This window comes from Bombina bombina, chromosome 6, assembly GCF_027579735.1.
Source record: "Bombina bombina isolate aBomBom1 chromosome 6, aBomBom1.pri, whole genome shotgun sequence".
In the NCBI taxonomy this organism is placed as follows: Eukaryota; Metazoa; Chordata; class Amphibia; order Anura; family Bombinatoridae; genus Bombina; species Bombina bombina.
Genome location: NC_069504.1, coordinates 472,957,664 through 472,970,192, shown reverse-complemented (window position 1 = coordinate 472,970,192; position 12,529 = coordinate 472,957,664). Strand labels below are relative to the sequence as shown.

Here is a 12,529-nt window from a genome sequence, read left to right as displayed (position 1 = left end):
TGGGGTGACACTGTGCCCTGGCAGGCAGGCAGGCAGGCACTGAAACGCAAACGTGTGAAGGAAACTGACTGCTATTATTTAACACAGTCAAAAAAGTGTTGTTTTTTTTTTTTAAATCTACACTACTGTTATACCACATATGAGTTGCACTGGGGTGACACTGTGCCCTGGCAGGCAGGCAGGCAGGCACTGAAACGCACACGTGTGAAGGAAACTGATTGCTATTATTTAACACAGTCAAAAAAGTGTTCTTTTTTTATATCTACAATACTGTTACACCACATATGAGTTGCACTGGGGTGACACTGTGCCCTGGCAGGCAGGCACTGAAACGCACATGTGTGAAGGAAACTGACTGCTATTATTTAACACAGTCAAAAAAGTTTTTTTTTTTTTTTAAATCTACACTACTGTTACACCACATATGAGTTGCACTGGGGTGACACTGTGCCCTGGCAGGCAGGCACTGAAACGCACACGTGTGAAGGAAACTGACTGCTATTATTTAACACAGTCAAAAAAGTTTTTTGTTTTTTTTTAAATCTACACTACTGTTACACCAGATATGAGTGGTGGCACTGGGCAAGTGGGCACAGTATACGCTGTGAGCCTGACACACACGCTGGCAGGCAGGCAACTGCAATTAGATTACACAGGGAAAAAAAAGCAGATGTTCTAGCCCTAAAAGGGCTTTTTGGGGTGCTGTCCTTACAGCAGAGATCAGATGAGTCCTTCAGGACTGTAGTGGACACTGAATACACTAGCCTAGCTATAGATTTCCCTATTCAATCAGCAGCAGCTACACTGTCCCTCCTCTCACTAACAATGCAGCTTCAGAATGAATCTAAAATGGATGCTGTCCAGGAGGTAGGAGGGTCTGGGAGGGAGGGTCTGCTGCTGATTGGCTGGAATGTGCCTGCTGACTGTGAGGTACAGGGTCAAAGTATTACTCAATGATGACGAATAGGGGGCGGATCGAACATTGCATATGTTCGCCTGCCGCGGCGAACGCGAACATGCTATGTTCGCCGGGAACTATTCGCCGGCGAACTATTCGCGACATCACTACTTGCTATTATTTCAAACATAAATATATATTTGAAAATATATATTTAGGTTTAAAATAATAGCAAGAAATAAAAAAAAAAAGGTAACACGCTCCTTGAGTTTAAAAATAAAACATAGCATTTAGCAAATAATAGCAAGCAACCATTAAATCCCTTTTAAGATATCTACAATACTTTAAACAATATGCATTGTACATGACTATGCATATCATTTGAACATTGGCTACTAAACTGCCATAACCTAAAACTAACTGTAGAAGCTAAGGCCCTACACATAATTATTCAATATTTAAAAGGATGCATTGTTATTTAGACTGCATAGGGCAAGATTAAAAGACGCGGGGTATGAGTTTTCCACGCGTGGCATGTTTTTTTTCTCAATCAATTTGCACGCGTATTACAAGTTGTAAGTAAATTGCTTGCATGCAAGTGAAACCCGATGTGTACTAACTTCAGGACATCGGATATCGCAATGGAGGTTGCTGAAGAAGAAGAAAAAATAACACTTACTGCTCGCGTGCTAACACGAAACCACATTAGACCTACAGAGCTAAACCCAAAAGTAGTTTACGCATAGAAAAAAATCTAATTTTATTTTAAAATACATATTTCAACATATATCTGATTCGTTTTTTGTAAAATATATATATATATATATATATATATATATATATATATATATATATATATATACCTATATAGTTAGTTATATGAATATATAGGAATATATATACATTTAATTAATTGGAGTGTGATGTATACACTGGTTTGTTCTAGAAAGAGAGGTGTCAGAATTTTGTATTTGATTGGCTGAAAATGGGGGGATGCGGGATTAGGTTTACTTATAGTTTTCTCTTAGATTAATGTAATTAATTAAACTTCCTGCACCAGGACCACCACAATTAACTATATAGTGGTGCCCTGTCCCTAGCCGCTAAAATCCTTACTAGCTGGTTATAGATTAAATTATATATATTTATATGATATATAGATAGATAGATAGATAGATAGATAGATAGATAGATAGATAGAAAAATAGATAGATAGAACATTGGAATTTACAGTTAAACACATTAAATCTTGAAATTGTTAAAAGTTATTTTTTTAACTTTTAATCAATGATGTGTGGTCATCAACCAGGGTGCAAAGTCAATCAAGTATACAGTCTATATCCAATAAGGGACTGCACTCGCTGGATTTGGTTAAAGATTTGAAGGTTTCTTAAACCAAATCCAGCGAGTGCAGTCCCTTATTGGATATAGACTATATATATATATATATATATATATATATATATATATATATATATATATATATATATATATATATATATATATATATATATAAAATGTGTATATATGTGTTTATATGTGTATATATGTATGTATATGTTACTGGTAAAGTCAGATATCCGGGTAAAACTGACATTACCCCAGCAGCTGTGGCTATAGCCTGATGTAAGATCGGGCTTTACCCGGGTAATCTTAGGATTACCCAAACGCTTCAGGATAAAGCACATGTACACTATTTTTTTTTTTTTTGCGTCTGCCTGGGGGGGGGGGGGGGGGGGTTGAAGGGGGGTACCCCACGATCCTCTGACATTCACCCCAAGTGAACCTTGGGGACTGAGGTTTTGCCCCCCTAGGTGGAGGCAAAAAAGCTAATGAAGATGGAGAATTACAGCACATTGTAAATATTGATGAGGTGATTTGTAAGAATTATTGGGGCATATTTATCAAGCTCCGTATGGAGCTTGATGCCCCGTTTTTCTGGTGAGCCTGCAGGCTTGCCAGAAACAGCAGTTATGAAGCAGTGGTCACAAAGACCGCTGCTCCATAACCTGTCCGTCTGCTCTGAGCAGGCGGACAGACATCGCCGGAAATCAACCCGATCGAGTACGATCAGGTTGATTGACACCCCCCTGCTGGCGGCCCATTGGCCGCGAGTCTGCAGGGGGCGGCGTTGCACCAGCAGCTCTTGTGAGGTGCTGGTGCAATGCTGAATACGGCGAGCGTATTGCTCGCCGTATTCAGCAAGGTCTGGCGGGCCTGATCCACACTGTCGGATCAGGTCCGCCAGACTTTCTTAAATAGGGGCCATTGTCTTTAAATAACAAAAATAGTGCTGTGATTAGCTTTATCCAGAAGCTTTGGGTAATCCTAGGATTACCCAAGTAAAGCCCAATATATGATCTTACATCGGGCTTTACCTACAGCTGCTGGGTAATGTCAGTTTTACCCGGGTAATCATAGGATAACCCAATATCTTACTTTACCCACAACATATATACATATATCAACACATAAATACATACACATATTTAGAAATATATATATATCCATGTTGTCATATACCATATACCTTATTTATATTAATACGAATAATTTTATCAGACACTTTAATTAAATGTATTTATGTTGTGTTTTGTGTGCACTTTTTTTTAACCCTTTGATTTTACACATGGGGCCCATTTATCAAGCTCCGAACGGAGCTTGTGGGCCCGTGTTTCTGGCGGGTCTTCAGACTCGCCAGAAACAGCAGTTATGGAGCAGAGGTCTAAAGACCGCTGCTCCATAACCCTGTCCGTCTGCTCTGAGCAAGTGGACAGGAATCACCGGAAATCAACCTGATTGAGTACAATTGGGTTGATTGACACCTTCCTGCTGGCGGCCGATTGGCCGCGAGTCTGCAGGGGGTGGCGTCGCACCAGAAGCTCTTGTGAGCTGCTGGTGCAATGCTGAATAAGGAGAGCGTATTGCTCTCCGCATTCAACGAGGTCTTGCGGACCTGATCCGCTCTGTGGGATCAGGTCCACAAGACCTTTGATAAATAGGCCCCTTGGTCTTCACTCACACAAACCTTACTTGTGGAAACTTAGTTTGTGCTTGAGCAAACACATTTACTTTTCAACATGCAAGTTAGTGTGGTTGCGATATTGGTTACTGTGATCTACACTAAAAATAGCCACTTGGAATCTAGCCCTATGTGTTATAAATTGTAAAAAATTACAGTTAACTAGAAGACAGGGTTAAATAAGACAGTAATTTGGCAAAGCTCTTGAAATAAAGGATGCTCACTGCTCCTAATGTCCAGAAGTAAAGTAGCTGCTCGTCAGCAAGATGGCAACAAGTCAGTGAGGAGAAAGGGAGAGACATCAATCTATTTTCACCCCAAAAATTAACCCCCCAAGTACAAAACTAGACTATTAAGTAAAAAATAGCTTCAAAAAGGGCTAAAAATCATCCTGATAGACTGATAGTCTGCTGCAGATCAGGAAAGGAGCTTCTGTGTGCACTAAAAAAACAAAACAGATAAAGATCAGCTAAAGACCAAAAGACATCCCAGCCTAGATCTATGACACCTTGTGGTGAAATCCAGAGATACCTGGAAGCCATAAAGCTGATTCCTTTTCTATCGAACAAGACCATCACCATCGGAACATGGAATGTGAGGACCATTTACAAGACAGGAAATGCAGCCCATGTGGCAGTGGATATGAAAACTAAAAACCTTGCCCTGCTTGGCATCAGCGAGACGAGATGGGCACAGTCTGGACAGAAAAGACTGCTGCAGGAAGAATGCTGCTGTATTCGGAAAACAATGAAGAAAATGCCCCAAACACTCATGGAGTAGCACTGATGCTATCGCCAGCAGCCAACAGAGCTCTGATTGGATAGGAAGCCTATGGTGCCAAAATGATTACAGAAACTTTAGCACAAAGATTAATATGAACGTTATCCAGTACTATGCACCTAAAAATGACAGTGTAGAGGAGGAAAAATAACAGTTTTACAACAGACTCCAGGTCATCCAAGAATAATGCCCTGAGAGAGACATCACCATAATTATGGGGTATCTCAATGCCATGGGCAACCATGGCCTTGGCGACATGAACAAGAATGGTGAAAGGATCACAGATATCTGCACCCTGAACAATCTGGTGATCAATGACAGTGTACTTTCCGACACAAAAGAATTCACAAGGTAAAGTTGGTGTCACCAGACTATTTAACAAAGAACCAAATCAATCATATCTACATTGCCAAGAAATTCTGGAGATCCCTGTAGGATGTCAGAGTTATGAGAGGAGTGGATGTGGCATCAGACCATTACCTTGTTGTGGCTAGTCTGAAGCTAAAGCTGAAAAAAGCATAAATGGAACCGACAAACCAACACCAGCGATGTAACACCAACCTCTTTAAAGATGCACAAAAATGCAGTCACTCTCAGAAACAAGTTTTAAGTCCTGCAAGAACTGCAAAATGATAGAGACCAGGTAGAAAGTCAGTGGGAGAAGAATTAAGAAACAGTGACATTAACCTACCAGAAGATGCTAGGCCAAAGAAACATCAGCATAAAGAATGGATCTTCACCAGAACTCTCCACAAAATCTAAGATACAAGGAAAAGAAAGTTTCAGTCAACAGCAACCAAACATAATCAGAAAAAGCAAAGGCTCAGGGTGAGTACACTGAAGTCAACATGGAAACAAAAAAAGCTTAAGAGCAGACAAGCAAAGGTTCATCGATGGTTGTGCCGCAGGAGACCAGAAAACAACAAGCCATGGGAACTTGAAAGAACTTTACAACATAACAAGGAAACTCTCTGGTAGGTACAGCAAGCCAGAAAGACCTGTTAAAGACAAAGCTGGGAAGACAGTCATGAGTAACAAAGGCCAACAAAGAAGATGGGTGGAGCACTTTGAAGATCAAACTCGTGCTGCAATCCCCACCAGATCTACAGCCAGCCAACAGGTACTTGCCAATTGACTGCAGGAGACCATCTAACAAAGAAATATGGCAAGCCATCAAACAAATAAAAAACAGGAAGTCAACAGGACCTGATAGCATTCTTGCAGATGCACTGAAGGCAGACATTTAAACATCAGTAGACATGCTCTAACCCATGTTTTGAAATGTCTGGGAAGAGGAAAAGGTGCCATCAATAACAAAGAGGGATATCTAACCAAGATCCCCAAGAAAAGCGATCTGAGTATCACTATCTGTACAAACTACAGAGCGATAATTCTTCTATAAAATCCAGGCAAAGTGTTCAATAGAGTTATCTTGCACAGAATGAAGTAACAAGTTGATGCTCAGTTGCAAGATAAACAAGATGGCTTCCGCAAAGATAGTTCCTGCATAGAACAGATTAAACACTGCACATTATCATTGAACAGTCTATAGAATAGAACTCCCCTCTCTATGTCAACTTCATCGACCATGAGAGGGCATTTGATAGCGTGGACACAGACCATTTGAAAACTCCTCTGCCAATATGGTGTCCTAGAGAAACTTGTAAGAAATTAGGAACTCTTATGAGGGAATGGCCTGCAAGATAGTCCACGGAGAACAACTCACAGAAGATTTTCAAGTGAGTATTGGAGTCCGACAGGGTTGCTCTCTTTTGAAAATCTCCACAGTAGATGTGAAAGATGGGATCCAGTGTACACCATGGAGACAGCTCAATGATCTAGACTTTGCCCATACCTATCAGCCACATCAGCACAACTTGGTCTCAATATCCATAGGGGAAAAACAAAGATCCTGAAGGTTAGCATGGCCCGCACAGCTGCAGTTGCTCTTGCAGGAGATGCACTGGAAGAGTCTGAGGCCTTCACCTATCTGAGCAGTGTTAAAGACAAGTAGGGCGGCACAGACGTTGACGTCAAGGCAAAGCAAGGCTTGTCTTCATCCAGCTAAAGAAGATATGAAGCTCCAAAGACCTAACGCTGCAAACTAAGATCAGGCTTTTTAACACCAATGTAAAATCAGGTCTTCTGTATGTAGCAGAAATTTGGAGGACAACAGTGAGCACCACCAAAAAAAAGTCCAGTCATTTATCAATACTTGATCAGCACTTCAAGTTTCACCACAGACCTTACTGGACCAAATGATTGACTGAGGGATTATGGGAAAGTGGAAGGAATTACAAGCTCTGTTTTGTTGGGTGTTTTGCCTCCTCCTAGTGGACAAACATTTTTTATGTTTTTTTCCTCTCCTGTAACTATTTTGGTATGTGAATATTTACATAGAGCAAATGATTTTAATTTGTTAATTTAGTCCTACATTTGTTGTACTATTATCCAATGTCTTACTTCTAATGTTTTGTTAATTGCCATGTGATGCTCAATCCTTATCAATACTTACTATTATTCTAAAATTTATAGCTGTCTTATGTCACAGTTTTAACCATCTCCAAATTTTATTGTCTGTTTACTTAACATCTCACCCTGACCAGACCAGAATCTAACTTTCCAATTGGCCTTTCCAATTGTCTTTGATTAGCGATCCACTAAATTTAGTGGACTCAGCTGACTGCCCTGCCTGCATATATTTCACACTAGTTTGGGAGGTGCATTGCACAGGGGTGCATTGCCTGGGCAGTGTACATTGTAACAATAGCATATCTTCACATTTTCCTGCCCTCATTCTTGGCGACTTCAACATCCCTCTTGACAATCCCACTGCCTCATCTGCAAAACAACTTCTGCAACTCACTTCCTCTTTCGGTCTGTCACAATGGACTGATTCTCCCATTCACAAAGACGGTCACTCTCTTGACCTGATCTTTAGCTATCGATGCACTCTCTCAAACTTCACAAACTCCCCCTTTCCTCTTTCTGACCACCATCTCCTTACTTGCAACATATCATCCCTCCCTACAACTCTCCCTCCTTCTTCTCCTCACACCAAACTTCAAAGAAGCATTATGTCATTAGATCAGCAATAGCTTGCTAACTCCATCAAACCTCTCCTCTCATCCTTCTCCTCCTTTTCCTGCCCTGAACAATCTATCTGCCACTATAATTCCACCCTTATATCCGTCCTTGACAATCTCGCCCCTCTTACCATAGCTTGGCAATCACACACTCATCCTCAGCCCTGGCATACTCCTCTGACACGGTATCTACGCAGATGTTCCCCTACTAATGAGCGGCACTGGAGAAAATCTCAGAGTTCAGCTGATTTTATTCATTACAAATTCATCTTCAACTCCTACTATTCTGCCCTTAATCTCCATAAGCAACACTACTTCTCTACTCTTATCTCTAATCTTTCTTCAACCCCAAAACGTCTGTTCTCCACTTTCAATACTCTCCTCCGCCCTCCCCCCACCTCCTAATACAACTTCTCTGTCAGCTCAGGACTTTGCCAGCCACTTCAATAACAAAATTGACTCCATCAGAAATGAAATCAGCTCTCAACATAATTCCATTCTCTCATCCCCTCAAATGCTCTCACTCAACCACAACCCACATAACCTTAAACTTAGCTCATTCTCCCCTGTTACTGAGGAAGATGTTTCAGCACTTATACTGCACTCTCACCTCACTACCTGTCCCCTTGAGCCTATCCCCTCACAGCTACTCCCCTCCCTCTCTGTTACCCTTACCCCTATACTTACACACATTTTTAAACCTCTCCCTCAGCACCGGTATATTTCCCTCATCGCTGAAACATGCACTCGTCACACCTATCCTCAAAAAACCTTCCCTTTATCCTACCTCCTTATTCAACTACCGCCCTATTTCCCTCCTCCCTCTTGCCTCAAAGCTTCTCGAAAAACTAGTATATGCACGCCTATCCCATTTCCTTACGTTAAACTCCCTTCTTGACCGATTGCAATCTGGATTTCATCCCCACCACTCCACAGAGACAGCTATTGTTAAGGTTACCAATGACCTACTTACAGTAAAATCAAAAGGCCACTTCTCTCTGCTTATCCTCCTTGATCTGTCCGCAGCCTTTGACACTGTTGACCACCCTCTCTTGCTCAAACCCTCCAATCCTTCGGCATCTGTGACACAGCCCTTTCATGGCTCTCTTCCTACCTGTCAAACCGTACCTATAGTGTAGCCTTCTCTGGGGCCTCCTCTGCCCCCTCACCACTTTCTGTCGGAGTACCGCAAGGCTCTGTCCTCGGTCCCCTTCGCTTCTCAATCTACACGTCATCACTAGGTTCCCTAATAAATTCCCACAGTTTCCAATATCATTTGTATGCCGACGATACCCAAATCTACTTCTCTGCTCCAGACCTATCTCCTTCCTTGCTAACCCGTTTTACTAACTGTTTTTCTCACATCTCTTCCTGGATGTCCTCTCACTACCTCAAGCTAAATCTCTTCAAAACTGAGCTCCTCATTTTCCTCCCTTCTTCCAAAATCTCCACCCCCAATCTCTCTATAACTGTCGACAACTCTATCATTACCCCTACCCCGCATGCCGATGTCTCAGGGTCACATTTGACTCAGATCTTTTTTTTTTCACTTCTCACATTCAGTCCTTGGCTAAAGCCTGCCGCTTCCACCTTAAAAACATCTCGAAAATTCAACACTTCCTTACACAAGACACAACTAAGATTTTAATCCACTCTCATTCTTTCCCGCCTCGATTACTGCAACTCTGTCCTCTCTGGTCTCCCCACTTGCCGCCTAGCTCCTTTACAATCCATAATAAATGCCTCTGCCAGACTCATCTTCCTTACACGTCACTCTTCATCTGCTGCACCTCTCTGCCAATCCCTTCACTGGCTTCCTCTTGCCTCTAGGATCAAACACAAAATTCTCACTCTGACATACAAAGCCCTCAACTGCACTGCTCCCCCCTATATCTCAGACCTTGTCTCCAGATACTCTCCCTCCCGTCCCCTTCGCTCTGCTCATGACCTCCTACTCTCCTCCTCTCTGGTTACTTCATCGCACTCCCGTTTACAGGACTTCTCCAGACTGGCTCCATCTTGTGGAACTCTCTGCCTCACTCCACAAGACTCTCCCCTAGTTTTGAAAGCTTCAAGCGCTCCCTAAAGACTCTATTGTTCAGGGATGCTTACAACCTATGCTAACCTTACTTTATACCAGTTCCACTCCTCCATCACTGTCCCCTGAACCCCATTAGCACGTAAGCCTTAGAGTCCAGCTGTTTGTAGATCACCTTCTTAAGAGCTGACTACAACAGTGCAACTCTTGGCAGGGCCCTCTACCCATTTGATCCCTATATTTGTTTTGTTGTACTCCCCCTTTGTTTATAGCGCTGCAGAATCTGTTGGCGCTCTGCAAATAACCGATAATAATAATAATAATAATAATAAAACATGTGATGATTTTTGGACTCTAACCATTTTATGAAAGAAAGTAGTTTTTCATTTCATTGGGTTCTTTAGAATTAATTTTGTAGTTGTATCTAACTCAGCAGACTGAATAATCCCTTACATGGAAGTTTAACCATTTTTCCAAGGTACATTTTTTTAGGTGTGTCTCAGCTCTAATTTTACCATAAGCATTGTTATTAGCATTGTTTCAGTATGTGATTTGGCATAATGAGACATGCTACAGGAAAGCATGGATCACTATATATTGAAAGTAAATAATAGTTTCTGAAACATCACTTTGAATATTTGTTAAAAGCATTTTAGTTTATGTAAAGTGACAAAACCAACTGAAGTGTTACATATGACCACATTATGCAGTGACATAGGATAATGAATGGATTGGTGATATGTAAATTTGCTGCAGATTCGGAGACTGGGTGATCACACAGGAGATTTGCATAATTTTGAACCTTTGTTTCATAGTGTAGTCTGATGTTGATCCATAATCTGGATGTCTCGATATAAGACTTAAAAAGTGACATCATGCACAGGATCGTTAACTTTATTTATTACAGTAAACTTATATGAAATTGTAATGGTAACGTGATAACATTTTACCTCATTACATCATGCCTTTTACCAAAATACTAATTAAATCTGTGTTTAACAAAATATTTGTTTACTGTTCAAGAAATAGATCAGTACATCTTCAGCTCCATGTCAACCATGTATCTGACATTTAACTGCTAAAGCTCTCAAATCCAAGTCAAGCTGTTTGTTAAATAACATTAAATGATAGAATCAAAGAACTGAATTATTATATATAACCGTAAACCTCTAACTTTTAGTGACTTGCACTGATATTATACTGGGAATAGAAAAGAAATGTAGAAAACTAAATACGAAATTAAATAGAAAACAATACTATTTAATGATGTTATTAAAGTGGCATTAAAGTAATTTTTTAATTTTTTTATTTATCCATAAATACTTTCGGTTAAAAAAGATATGCATGCAAAGCATGTTTTAATAGCATGTAAAAATGTTGTTAGAGGAATATGCATTGTTTTACAGTCTTGGGACACACCACTTGAAGGGGTTCTTGAATGTTGTTTACCTTTCTTACTTTTATATGGTTGATTAGAGACATAAAGAAAAGACTCCTGCATGTATCAGCCAATCACAGTGCAATATGTAGGGGTGTCAGTATCCTGCAATCCATACAATGCATTCTAGCCTTTCTGAAGGAAGTTGATTAATGAAAGTGTTTTGCCAATTTTGTTTTTTTTTTTGTTTTTTTTCAAATATGCATAATTCAACATTTTATTATGGATGAAAATCTGAGTTTATTGTTCCTTTAAATATATTACCAGAGCAAGTAACAAACAAAGCTCAACACCTGCATAAACCCTCTTGGGTAGTGCACGCTGGACTAGGGGCCACGGCCAAGGTTCCAAAGTAATAGCACAAAGTTCACGTCCACAACACTGTATAAGTTGAAAAACTTTTAATTAAACAAACAGACAAGTAGCAAAACAGTGACGTTTCGGCTCACACGCCTTTAATCATGCATGATTAAGGGCGCGTGAGTGTCACATTTCTGCTCATCCCACTAAACCTGCTGCCCGCCCAGGAGGGCGTCCTTGAGAAGGGGGTCATGTCACATTTCTGCTGTTCCTTTAAATTTTTCTCCTTACCTGGCTGCAGTTTCCCTAATAAATAGCACCTCCTCTATACAGGAAGTGCTTGGATATCATTACTGCTACCTAGCTTTTTCCTGTGACTCTACTCAGAGAACCTTACTGCCTGTGTTTAAACTGTATCTTTTTTCCTCTGCAGTTTTTCTGGAGAACCCATTCTATTGCAGTTTATTCAATTTCCATACATGCATAATTCTATCTGCCTAAAGTCCTGTTGGAATCTACTTTCTCAGTGATTATATTTAAAGTTTAATTGCTGTTTGCCTTTTCATTACAAAACGGCCGGATCTACTTTCTTCTCCAGCGGATTGATCTGCCTTCAGTGTTTTCTTTCTCACTCTAAGGTAATCCCTTGCCATCCTGCTTATTTTGAATATCCTGCCTGTTAAAAGTTCAATTTCCTGTTTCATCTAACTGTAAGCTTTGTGAACATTATTTTATTTTGTATTTTTGCTGCTACCCTGGACTTATTCTCCATCAGTTTGTCCTGCATATATCTATACCTTTGCCGGGACTTTATTCTCTCAATTCAAATTGTTTGTCTCCTATTTTTGTATTTATTTCAGTTCCATTCTCTTTGACTGCCTTGTTTTACTTCTGCAGCTCTTATTCTTTGTTGGGCTTTATTTTTCAGAAGTAAAAGTTGTCTATCAAATTGCAGGTCTGTTTCTGA

At 40.5% G+C, this 12,529-nt stretch overlaps 1 pseudogene; it reads left to right on the top strand.

Annotated features, from left to right (window-relative positions):
• The first annotated feature begins 4,421 nt into the window (after positions 1-4,421).
• LOC128664473 (uncharacterized) lies at positions 4,422-6,962 on the top strand (annotated as a pseudogene).
• Positions 6,963-12,529: the final 5,567 nt, after the last annotated feature.